Raw genomic sequence first — 14,281 nt, forward strand, 5'->3', positions numbered from 1 at the left:
TTTACCTTTTCCCGGATAATTTGGACTTTTGTCTCCTCTAAAAATACATTATTCTTTTAGGTTAGATTTTTCCTTGTAAAATTAAAGGAAAAAAAAGTTATCTAGGAAAATAACATTTTCCCCGCGACCCTTGTGAGGATAAGTGGCTCAGAAAATGGATGGATGGAATAACACTTTCTTTAAAAATATTCTCATATGATTGACTTTTCTCTCAATAAAACATGCTTTCCTTCTTGTAAGATTTTCCCTCTTAAGAAAATCCTAAAGTTTTTCCCCCCTAAAAATGGTAGGACTTGTTTTGAAAATGCCTGTGCCGGCTAGCAGCTTTATTCAACTTTATTTAAAGCTATGACTGAAAAAAAATGAGAACGCAGCTCGTGGTTCCCGTAATGAAGCGCCACCGCCTCCCGTTTCCTCCCTCCAATATAATTTTATTAGCCATTGTGGTAATTGAGGCAGTCTGTTAGGTGTTACGTGTTAATGTGTCTCAATTACAGACTTGACTCTCGGGGTCTCCTCGGTACAGTAAAGTGGCGAGAGGCGTAGTGAGGAGTGCATGATGGGAAAACAGTCAGGAATTTATTCCGCTAATTAAAGAAGATGAGATTATACATTTCATGCTTTGAATGGAACAACGTGTGTGTGTGTATGTGTGTGTACTGACTGGATAGCAGGGGTCTGATTAAAATAAAATTATCTTAATGGATTTAATCTTGGGATATGGGATTTTTTTTTTTTTTATCTGATGTGGACTGTGGTGTATATATAAAATCGGAAAAAAGTCACATTGTAATGAGAAAAAAGCCCTATTTTTTTCAAAATGAAAAGAAAAACAATTGAAAAAATAGAATTTTTGAGAAAGTCTTGTAATATTATGACAGTAATATAATAATAATATTATAAGGCTGTATTTTGTGATATCTGTCATGGTCTGTGGCTTGCAGTTCCTTTTTTGGAACTTGGGTGCTGCTTTGTGCCTCGCCTTTCCCTCTCTCTCTCCCCAGCAATCATCACCTCCTCGTTCGCACACTTGTTATCAATTAGCACCCATCACTGCCTGCATATAAGCCTGGCAGCTCCAGCAATCCAGTGCCAGAGTATTTACGCTCCTTCGTAGAACACAGGCCAACTCTCATGATTCCTTCTCGTGCGTTCAAATTGATTATTTGGCTACCTGCTATTGTACTAATCCTCTTGTGTCCTCCCCCGTCCCCAGTGTGCCTTCCGTGTCTCCCGCTTCGCTGCCTGTTCCAGCCATGCCGTCACACTCTTCCACCTGCCCACGCTCCCACTTCCTGCACCTTCCCTGTTCCATCGGACAACCATCACTCCTCGGATATCCCACCCTCTGAGCTGCTACTTAATAAACCATTCTCATCTACTTCCTCTGCCTGCTTTTGGGTCCAGTCCTATTTCATATGATTACCAATGGTGACAGAATACTCTGGCCTGCATTGATCCAGCAACCCCGGAAGCATTGAGGGAAACGCTCGCCCACCAAGGTGCCAACATTGGCAGACAGGACAAAGCTCTCTTTGAGATTATGGACTCCTTGAACACCATCTCACAACAAGTATCTCTCATATCCTCCCAGATGCACTCAGGCAACCCTTCTGTGAGTATTCTTTCTGAGCCCGCAGCCTCCGACCAACCCCTCATCCCGTACAACGAACGTACGTTCCTCCTCCTGAACCTTACTCTGCGGACTTAGGTTCATGTGGCTAATTCCTCCTAAATTGTTCCCTTGTATTCAATCTGCAACTGTTAAGTTATCCTACTGATAAATCCGAAACCGAAAAGCGAAGTGCTCAATTTACCGGTCGATCTACGTTCCTACACTCACCTATGGTCATTCGCTGTGGGTCGTGACCGAAAGGACAAGATCCCGGATACAAGCGGTCAAAATGAGTTTCCTCCGCAGGGTGTCCGGGTTCTCCCTTAGAGATAGGGTGAGAAGCTCGGTCATCTGGGAGGATCTCAGAGTAGAGCCGCTGCTCCTCCACATTGAGAGGAGCCAGATGAGGTGGCTGGGGAATCTGATTTGGATGCTTCCCGGACATCTCCATGGTAAGGTGTTCCGGGGACGTCTCACCGGAAGGAGACCCCGAGGACGACCCAGGACATGCTGGAGAAACTACATCTCTCGGCTGGCCTGGGAACGCCTCGGGATCCCCTCGGATGAGCTGGATGAAGTGGCTGGGGAGAGGCAAGGCTGGGCATCCCTGATAAAGCTACTGCCCCCATGACCCGACCTCGGATAAGCGGTAGAAAATGGATGGATGGATGGATAAATCCAAAGTTGCATTCATCACCAACCTCTTACGCGGAAAAGCTGCTAAATGGGTCACCCCGCTCTGGCATATTTCCTCCCCAGTACTTGCTTCCTTCGACTCCTTTTCGGCCGAACTTAAGGTCTTCGACCACCCCGTTCAGGGCAGGGAAGCCACTCGATGCCTCCTTGCCCTCACTCAGGGCTCTAGTTCTGTGGCTTCTTATTCTATTGAGTTTAGAATTGTAGCAGGTGAGTGTGGGTGGGATGATGCTCCGTTAAGAGAATTTTTGTTAAGGGACTTTAAAATCTTCAAAATCTGGAGTCTGCTCTGTGCTGCGTGGCTGCACGCAACCTCGCCTCCTGGGGCACCTTTCTCCCGTGGGTGGAATATGCCCACAACTCCCTCACCAGCTCCGCCACAGGAATGTCTCCTTTTATGGCTTGTTATGGTTTCCAACCACCCCTCTTGAAGGAAAAGGAGCACACTGTGGCGGTTCCTTTGGTGAGGGAGTACCTACGTCGGGTACAATCCATCTACAACCCCAATTCCAATGAAGTTGGGACGATGTGTTAAACATAAATAAAAACAGAATACAATTATTTGCACATCATGGTCAACCTATATTTACCTGAATACATTACAAAGACAAGATATTTAATGTTCAAACTGATAAACTTTATTGTTTTAGCAAATTATCATTAACTTAGAATTTTATGGCTGCAACATGTTCCAAAAAAGGTGGCAAAAAGACTGAGAAAGTTGAGGAATGCTCATCAAACACCTGTTTGGAACATCCCACATGTGAACAGCCTAATTGGGAAAAGGTGGTTGCCATGATTGGGTATAAAAGGAGCTTCCCTGAATTGCTTTGTCATTCACAAGCAAAGATGGGGCGAGGTTCAACTCTTTGTGAACAAGTACGTGAGAAAATAGGGGAACAGTTTAAGGACAATGTTCCTCAATGTACAATTGCAAGGAATTTAGGGATTTCATTATCTACGGTCCAGAATATCATCAAAAGATTCAGAGAATCTGGAGAAATCACTGCATGTAAACGGCAAGGTCGAAAACCAACATTGAATGCCCGTGACCTACGATCCCTCAGGCGGCACTGCATCAAAAACCGACATCAATGTGTAAAGGATATCACCACATGGGCTCAGGAACACTTCAGAAAACCAATGTCAGTAAATACAGTTTAGCGCTACATTCGTAAGTGCAACTTGAAACTCTACTATGCAAAGCAAAAGCCATTTATCAACAACACCCAGAAACGCCGCTGGCTTCTCTGGGCCCGAGCTCATCTAAGATGGACTAAGCCAAAGTGGAAAAGCGTTCTGTGGTCCGACAAGTCCACATTTTAAATTGTTTTTGGAAATTGTGGACATTGTGTCTTCCGGGCCAAAGAGGAAAAGAACCATCTGTGACTGTTATGGACGAAAAGTTCAAAAGCCAGCATCTGTGATGGTATGGGGCTGTGTTAGTGCCAATGGCATGGGTAACTTACCCAACTGTGAAGGCACCATTAATGCTGAAAGGTACATACAGGTTTTGGAGAAACATATGCTGCCATCCAAGCAACTTCTTTTTCATGGATGCCCTTGCTTATTTCAGCAAGACAATGCCAAACCACATTCTGCACGTCTTACAACAGCGTGGCTTCGTAGTAAAATGCATTGGGCCACGGGGCAGCTGTGGCCCAATGGTTAAGATCATCGCCTGCCACCGTGGGGGACACAGGTTCAAGACCCCGACTGGACCATCCGCCAAAATCCCCCGGACTCACGGCTGTGGTGTCCTTGAGCAAGACACTGATACCCCAAAAATGCTCCCCGGGCGCTTCAGCTTCCCCCTGCTCCAGTGTGTTCCACTAACATGTGTAAGTGTATGTGTTCACTGTGATGGGTTAAATGCAGAGAACAAATTTCATGTGCATGCATGCATGCATGCATGTTCATAACAATAAAAGATGATTCTTCTTCTTCTTAAAAGAGTGCGGGTACTAGATTGGCCTGCCTGCAGTCCAGACCTGTCTCCCATTGAAAATATGTGGTACATTACGAAGCGTAAAATACGACAACGGAGACCCCGGACTGTTGAACAGCTGAAGCTGTACATCAAGCAAGAATGGGAAAGAATTGCACCTACAAAGCTTCAACAATTAGTGTCCTCAATTCCCAAACGTTTATTGAATGTTTTTAAAAGAAAAGGTGATATAGCACAGTGGTAAACATGACCCTGACCCAGTTTTTTTGGAACGTGTTGCAGCCATAAAATTCGAAGTTAATGATTATTTGCTAAAAACAATCAAGTTTATCAGTTTGAACATTAAATATCTTTGTAGTGTATTCAATTAAATATAGGTCGGACATGATTTGCCAATCATTGTATTCTGTTTTTATTTCGGATTAACACAACGTCCCAACTTCATTTGAATTGAGGTTGTAGAAGGACGTTAGGGCTGCCCTGATTCAATCAGCCGAAAGAAACAAGTGGTTGGCAGATCTGCAGAACCGTGTCTTGAAACCCTAATTTGAAACACTATCCCTTGCTTAAAACCCTAATTTGAAGCTTCACTACGGGCTTGAAACTCTGCTTTGAAACCATAACCGTTTTCTGACCGAAATTATAAAACTTTACCCTTTTTTAAAATCCTACCCCTGTCTTGATCCCAAATTTTAAACCCTAACCTTAACTTAGAACGCCATTTTAAAACCGTAACTCTTTTTTAACCCAAATTCGAAACCCTTGTCCTTTTTTGAAACCTTAAGACTTTCTCGAAACCCTAACCGAAAAGTTAGTAGACCCACAAACTGCAGATCCCAAATGTAGCAAATGCAGCTCAACTATCTTGCGATCTGATTGGCTGTTGCGTTCTTGGATCAATTCCACTAATTCTCCTCACTGTCATCAATCAGCAAGCGCCATAGTCGGCCAAATGCGTCTCAGGTTTAAAAATACCATCACGATCCTTCACTTCGGCCCCCGGAGGCAGCGGGGGAATTAACTGCTGTGATTAAAATAGAAGGCAAGGAATAATGCATCCAACTTACTGCAATATTGTCACCATTGGGAATTATTATTTTTCCTTCTTCGCGGTGAGGAAGTCCAAGAAGATCAAGTCTGGTTCTTCTTTTTTCCGGTGGAAATATCATAAGACATTCGTGGATCTTTTCAGACATAAATCACAACGCCACAAGTCTGAAGTTTGACGACAGGCTTTTATAAAGTACGTCGTAAACCAACGTGAGGCTAATGGAGCTAACGGCACAAATGGAACAATAACAATCAAAACGGGAACATTCTACAAACCAGGCGGGTAAAAAGCGGCAGGAAGTGAATTCCTCACTTTGGTTTGTGGCCTCACTTCACACTTTTAATGCTTGCGTTAGTCGCGTAGTGTGAGTGAGTGAGTGAGTGAGTGGCCAGCAGCAGCCACAACCAGTGCAACAAACTCAGCTTTTGTCCCTTATTAAGGGCCACCATACGTGTCCGCTAATGTGGAAAAGAGCCAATTCAAATTATGCTCTTAATATTTCAGCCGCATTTAAATAGGAAAAAATTTATCAAATGGCTTGAAACCCAGATTTTTGAAACACCAGCCACCAACCACCTTGTTTTAAACCCTAAGGCTGTCTTGTAAGCCTACTTTAAAAGCACAGTCCTTGTTTAAAACCATAACACTGTTTTAAAACCAAATTTTGCAACCCTTGTTTGAAACACTAATCGTGTCTTGAGACCCTAATTTGAAAACCTAGCACTTGCTTGAAACCTTAATTTGAAACCCTAACCCTGGCTGGAAACCATAATTTGTAGGACTCTCGCTTTTTTAAAACCCTAACCTTGGCTTGAAACCCTACTTTAACACCTTTACCCTTGTTTAAATCCCTAACTCTAGCTTAAAACTCTCCTTTGAAAACCTAACCCTGTCTTGAAACTCATATCTGAAACCCAATCTCAGTCTTAAAACCCTAATTTGAAACCCCAATTCTGTCTTGATACCCTAGTTTTAGACCTTGACCCCAAGCTTGAAACCTTAACCTTGTTTAAAACACAACCCAAGGTTTGCAACCTCAATTTGAAACACTATCCCTTGTTTAGAACCCTGACTTTGACAATGCAACTTGAAACTCAAACTGACGGACGGACGGACGGACAGACGGACGGCCAGACAGAGAGAGACAGACAGACAGACAGACAGATAGATAGATAGATAGATAGATAGATAGATAGATAGATAGATAGATAGATAGATAGATAGATAGATAGATAGATAGATAAATAGATAGATAGATAGATAGATAGATAGATAGATAGATAGATAGATAGATAGATAGATAGATAGATAGATAGATAGATAGATAGATAGATAGATAGATAGATAGATAGATAGATAGATAGATAGATAGATAGATAGATAGAGATAGATAGATTGGCGTTTAGTGTGATTCTGCTCTGGTCTCAGCTGCCATGAGTGTAATCATCTGATCAATGTTCCTGCACTGAGAAAGCGCCAGAAATGAATTTAGTTTTATGGGATGATTTATTCCCCCAAAACATTGTTAGAGGGAATCAGTGGTGGTGTGAAAGTTCAGGAGACTTGCTCCTCGATTGTCGCTTGAGAGCGGAACAGCCTGACACCAGCTCATTCGTCGTTGATGGTCCTTGTGGGAAATGTGTTTGGCTGTAATTCATTCCAACACGTTTGGCAGGAAAACATGCCGAAAGGGGAAAAGACGCACCATGATTTCAAACTGTCCAACTGTAGATAGATAATTGAACTAAACCTTTAAGGACAAATATTTAACATTAATGATTCTCGGCCCCCGATTGAAGAAAAATGACTCTTGACACGGCCCACTGTGGGAAGTGTAACTCTTATTTCAGATTGTTCCCAAAGGCAGCACCAGAATTGATGCATTGATTTTGGCATTTAACACTCCCTCAATTTTTTTGTGAGGGGAAATATAGGATTTCCACATTGTCCATAAAGGCAACACTGTACAAGCTAGAGTTGGAGGAGGGGCAACTCAGATTTCAGATTCTCTAAAGGCAAATACCAGAATAGCTAGCTAGAGTTTGACATTTTACTTATTCACTGCTGTGGACATTTATATTTGTCAGCTGGAATCCAAGCGTTTATTGCCACTGACATTTTCCAGCAGGTAGGCGTGGGAAGAGGGTTTCGCTCAGTTTGTCTGTGAGATTCAGGTTTGTAAAGTACAGTAATGACCAACAGATAGCGAGATGGTGGCGTTGCATTCGGATTTGATATCAGCACAATTTTTAAGTAGAAGATAAAGATGAGGTGGTCAATCTACGCTTGTCAGTTTTGATTATGAGGGAGAGAAATGCCAACACGTTGGAAGTCAGACAGATTTATGGTGGTCACTGTGCTCTTAGGAAACTTAAGTGCAGCAGAATTTGTTTTGTAACCTTGGCCAGATCTGTGCCTTCCCACAATTCTGTCTCTGAGCTCTTCAGGCAGTTCCTTTGACCTCATGATTCTCATTTGCTCAAACATGCACTGTGACCTGTAAGGTCTTATATAGACACATGTGTGGCTTTTCTAATCAAGTCCAATCAGTATAATCAAACACAGCTGGACTCCAATGAAGGTGTAGAACCATCTCAAGGACGATCAGAAGAAATGGACAGCACCAGAGTTAAATATATGAGTGTCACAGCAAAGGGTCTCAAGAAGTATGGCTGTGTGATATTTCAGTTTGTTTTTTCCAATAAATATGCAAAAATTGCAACAATTCCATTTTTTTCTGTCAATATGGGGTGTTGTGTGAAGAAAAAAATGAACTTAAATGATTTTAGCAAATGGCTGCAATATAACAGTGAGAAATCTAAGGGGTCTGAATACTTTCCGTACCCACTGTGTGTGTCTGCTGCGATTGGCTGGCGACCAATTCAGGGTCGCCCGAAGATATCTGGGATAGGCTTCAGCACGCCCGCGACCCTAGTGAGGATAAGCGGTACAGACAATGGATGGATATATATATATATATATATATATATATATATATATATATATATATATATATATATATATATATATATATAACATGATTTATGAGTGAGCTGGATGGTAGTTAGCGTTTTTTGACCTAAAATGGTAATCGCTAACATACTAATGCTAATCGCGATTGCTAACCATTTAGCATTTTGATGTCTTAAATTCTGCACACCAAATTTAAAGGTATACCATACACTCAGTACCAACATATGAAGTCCATCCCACATAAATAAGAATAAAATGCATGTTAATAGAGGGGGGGACATGGGGGAATTTCTAAATTCAGTCTAACACTAAAGGCATCCCTACAATAGATAACTAAACATCCATCCATACATTTTCTGGGCCGCTTATCCTCACAAGGGTCGCGGGAGTGCTGGAGCCTATCCCAGCTATCTTCGGGCGGGAGGCGGGGTACACCCTGAACTGGTTGCCAGCCAATCGCAGGGCACACATAAACGAACAACCATTTGCACTCACATTCCCACCTACGGGCAATTTAGAGTCTTCAATTAACCTACCATGCATGTTTTTGGGATGTGGGAGGAAGTCAGACTGCTCAGAGAAAACCCACGCAGGGACGGGCAGAACATTCAAACTCCACACGGGGTCGGGGAACCGCGGTCCTCAGAACTGTGAGGCAGACACTCTAACCAGTCGCCCACCGTGCCGCGATAACTAAACAGTCACTTGTTTTTTGAGGAGAATTGTGACTTAAGACTCCTTGATGGCAACACCTACAGGAAATTGCTACATTGCTGTGGGGACCGCTTCCTTCCCTTTCCTGTAGCCAGCCTAATACTTTTCTCCACGTAATGCGGGAGAGCCTTCACCACACGTGCTCGCTCATTCAGCAAAATGTTGACAACCTTCACCATGCCGACACATAGTCACGGCAACCATGCTGTTCCGATTGTGCGTTTGAATCCAGACGTGCGTTGCAGGCGTACTGAGTATCTAAACTCAGACACGCCGTCGATGAGTCATCCGTGGTCTGTTGGAGCTTCTCGGGGCCTCACCCAAACAAAAACAAAAGATGACTTTATTATTCTAACTCTTGGAGACGTCAATGAAGTGACATCATCGCAATGCTAAGACACATATCCAGCGTGGACAGCGGAAAAGGCTTGAAACCCTACTTTGAAACTCTAACACTGGCTTGAAACCCAAATTTGAAAAAGTAAACGTTTTGTTTTTGTAAATTTAACATGAAAAGCCTTCCAATCTGTTTGCTTTTGCTTTCATGTAGTCAGCAAACATTTGTGGAAAAAGACAGACGAACACGTCCGCTTTCACTTCTTCTTTGCATTGTCTCGTTTCAATGTAAAAATGCAAACATAAAAAATATCTTTACTTCCCCACAACACAATTATACAATGCATTATGGCTGACGCACCCGTGGACCCACAGATGGACATTAGCATAGATAATGCTTCATAATGCCAATTCCTTGGGAATCATTTTAGCCCACTGACAACATGCTCCGGCCAATGAATATTTATAGCCGTGACGGCGTTTGTTCTCGTTATTTCGTCGTCACACTCGTCGTTGTGTAGATTAGAAGATCACTTTTTTTTTAATTGGCTATAACCCACCTCTCGCCCAATGGTATAACAGAGGTGTCAAACTCATTTTAGTTCAGAGGCCAAATCCACCCCAATTTGATCTCAAGTGGGCCTGACCAGTATATTCGTGGCTTAATATTCCACCTTTTCCTCATTGTTTTGGTGCAAATAATTACTAATAGATTGGGAAAATATTCACATTTATTGATTATTGTTGCAAATTTTGCAAATCAAAATCATTTTAAATCTACATACGTTTTTACATCCATCTGGAAATATTGTCTGGAAACACCAACTGACTCATCGCATCTTACAAACAAAAGTTGGAACTATTCAGACAGAGGGTGAAGATATCCACCTACTTTGTAAATGTATACTTAAAAATACATAGATAGAAGTTGTGGCAGTGCAGTGAAGTTGTTCACTGACATATCCATCCATCCATCCATTTTCTGAGCCGCTTCTCCTCACTAGGGTCGCGGGCGTGCTGGAGCCCATCGCAGCTATCATCGGGCAGGATGCGGGGTACACCCGGAACTGGTCGCCAGCCAATCGCAGGGCACATACAAACAAACAACCATTCGCACTCACAGTCACACCTACGGGCAATTTAGAGTTGTCAATTAACCTACCATGCATATTTTTGGGATGTGGGAGGAAACCGGAGTGCCCGGATAAAACACACGCAGGCACGGGGGAACATGCAAAACTATGCAAAACTCCACACAGGCGGGGCCGGGGATTGAACCCCGGTCCTCAGAACTGTGAGGCAGACACTCTAACCAGTCGTCCACCGTGCCATCATTTTTAGTGTCTTAAAATATTTTTAGGGAGGTATTCATTTTCACAGAACCATATTCTTCACAGTGGAAGGTTAGCACAGCATGTTATATGAAGTAGGCTTATTTTACTCCTGAAACTTTTAAAACATCTTTTAGCCTTCACAAGTGCATCAATAGGTGTCAAATCCTGAGTAGCAGCCAATTTCAGAATATCATTGAAGTGGTAAGTGGTCAACAGTGCAACCTCCAGTGGACAAAATTAGCAACAATAGTTACTTTTACTCTAAAATTGCAGTTAATGTTTTATCTATCCCTACCGGCAGGATTGGATCCAATGACAGAGCAGTTCGGCCCAGCGGCCCGTACGTTTGACACCCCTGGTGTAGAAGATGAATGTATGACTTTTCTAAGAAAAGCAAACATGTCACGGCATTGATGGAAAGTTGTAGCACTCCCTGCCACTAGGGGGCAACAAACGCGATCTGTTCCAGAATACTGATCGACCACTGGATATTTTTCTCTTCGATAATGCATCCATCCCTCCATTTTCCGTACCGCTTATCCTCACTAGGGTCGCGGGCGTGCTGGAGCCTAGAACCAACTGACTTCGGCGGGGTACACCCTGAACTGGTCGCCAGCCAGTCACAGGGCACATATAGACAGACAACCATTTGCACTCACATTTAAAACTATGGGCAAATTAGAGTCTTCAATTAACCTACCATGCATCTTTTTGGAATGTGGGAGGAAACCGGAGTACCCGCAGAAAACCGACGCAGGCACGGGGAGAACATGCAAACTCCACACAAGCGACGCCGATTTGAACCCGGATCCTCAGAACTGTGAACTGCAAATCTGTGCATACTTGGTGACATAAAGATAATCAAACTCCAGTATAATTATTCCCAACCGATACTTCTTACTCTTGCTATTGCTAAGAAAACATTATTGTTATACTGGAATGATAAACAAGCTACCAATATTAATCAATAGTCAAATCTTATCATAGGATACATTTGACTCGGAAAAATATCAGCGAAACAAAATAATTAACCTGATAATTGTGAAGAAAGCTGCTCACCTTTCATCAGTATGCTGAATCTAATCTCCTATTTGCTTGTGAGAGAATGCCCCAAGCAAGCTGTCGAACAGAACAGGGAAGAAAAATATACATGTATTGAACTAAACCACATTAACTTTGTCTTATAAAGGTCCGCAAGATTAATGCTAACACACAATGCAAAACACCATGGACGGGGTAACAAAACTAGCTAGCATCGATGTCTTGGTAATTATAAACCTTCAATGACTGATATTTCAATACAAGCAGTGTAGGCAAGCATACAACAATACTTGCAGGCATGTCTATGGGAAAAAAAGCAACTGTACTTATTCTGGTAAGGCAATGGAGAACAGATTCTCATTTGCAATGCCGACCTAGCAGCAGACAGCAGAGTAAAACAAAGCAAAATGAGAGCAAATACAAATACCATACATCAAACTGTACAGTGTGCTACAGTTACATAACGCATCATAGCACATGGGAAATAAAAGGTTCATAACAGGCTAAAAACAGGAGCGGTGATATCACTAGCTTTTTAACAGTGATACTGGGATCAAGGAGATGAGTTAATTTGTTGCAGCGTTCCAGTCATTCGGGGCAGAACATTGAAAAGATTGACCAAAAGTAGTGCGGACTTTGGGAAAAGGTTAATAAAATCGCTGGAACGGAGAGTGCGGATGGTGGCATGCGTGGTGAGCAGAAAACGAAGATAATTAGATTGGATATATTCTTTATCCTCGGCAAAAAATATTGTTGCAGCCTAGTTATGACCGTCTCTTCATGTTACACCATCAAATTTAAGTGTATTCTATCTATGTTTGTATTATACTGCCCCTGGTGGCCAAGGTGCACACAGCAGAAGGAGGCCCATTGAATTCAAGCATTAAATCACCATGCAGAACTGTTTAATTCATGAGATTCTATTTAATTGTTATTACTATGTTTTTATAACACACAATACTATAGAGTGCTGTTTGTAAAAAACACATTACAAAATTTTTTGCTGGTGCTTTTTGGGGACTGGGATTTCATGGCATTTCCATTCATTTCAATGGGGAAAGATCATTTGAGTGTTTTGAATAACAGGAACAAACAAATTAAACTTCCAAGCAGCACTGTATACTGTAAAGATTTCTCTCTTTCGGCTGTTAGAATTTGTCATATTAACACATATTTTCAAGGGAATTGACACTTTTATTGAAACTTCTAAGTGCGTGGTGCTCTAATGGTCCATCAGGCTTTGAATTAAAGACTGAATGGTATCAGGTGGTATCGACGACAAACTACTGTGCCATTCCCTTTGACTTCATTTAGTCTGTCTTGCTGGAATGTTCTCTCTCCCTCTCTTACACGCTCGCACACACATAAATTATATCGCGGCTGCTCTTTTTTATTGCAGAGTGCGGGGTTAAGTTTCAAGCGTGTCAGTAATGCACTGGAGTGGAGCGTGGAGACGAAGAGGCTGATAGCTAACACGATTACTTTAATGCTTCTCCGCGAGGTGGGAAACCAGATTAAAATTTGCCCTTTTACATGGCGGACGAACGAGCACGCCACGTAATCCATCTTGATCTCATTAGGAGGGCAGAGCTGTTGTGTTTCCCCCCCCCCGCGCCCCCTTTTCACTAAAATGTTCCTTAAGATGCTGCCGCAGGAATGCAGAGAAGCTGTTTTGGTTGCAGACGCATCCCAATTTTCTGCTGACTCAGGGTCGTGGGGGCTGAAGCTGGCCACATATTTTACTTCTTTCCACATTTAGGAGGGAAATATACAAAAAAGTGGGGGTCTAGTGTCACTGTCAAGGAGATGGGACGTTACATTTTTCCACAACGAATACATGTAATTAACTTAATAATTATAATTTAAAAAATAACATCTATTTTGTAGAACTAATACAGTCGTCGCTCGCCATATCGCGGTTCACTTTTTGCGGTCTCACTGTAATGTAGATATCCAAATCGTATATATCTAATTTTACATGGCGGATTTGTCACGAGATCGCAGGATTTTGGGGTGAGATCATTTTTCCACACGTACTAACGTTACTGCAGACTCACGAAGCAGGAGAAGGGCGGCACTCTTTCCTCGTGGAAAGAGTGCATAAAAGACGAGGAAGTCCAAAGTTTGGGGTAATTTCACACTTCACAGAAAGAAGATAAAGTGAAATGTGTTTACAGCAAAGCAGAACTATCTTAAACAATATAGATAGACACAGCTGCCGGTGCACTTTCAATTGCTTAATTGAACAAATGGTAACTAAATGAACATAACAAGCACATTCATACATGAGCTACGACCACAACTGACGCCCAGGGGCAGTCAATACGTAGTAACTGGCTAACAGCTTAGCCAGCAAACAGCGAGTCAACTCTCCTCTTTATTCGCTGACTGCACTGACTTCGCTGACACTCACCAGGCCAGGACAGGCCTTTTAAAGCCACATACATTCAAAGTCACAAATATTACAGTGTAGAATTTGAGGATGACAGAAGATATATGATGGACTACTCCATTCCCACAATTGCACATTTTGCATGAAAAAAACCTCTTTCAAATTAACGGAGAAATGTTCC

The sequence above is a fragment of the Phyllopteryx taeniolatus genome, chromosome 14 (assembly GCF_024500385.1).
Source record: "Phyllopteryx taeniolatus isolate TA_2022b chromosome 14, UOR_Ptae_1.2, whole genome shotgun sequence".
Taxonomy (NCBI): Eukaryota; Metazoa; Chordata; class Actinopteri; order Syngnathiformes; family Syngnathidae; genus Phyllopteryx; species Phyllopteryx taeniolatus.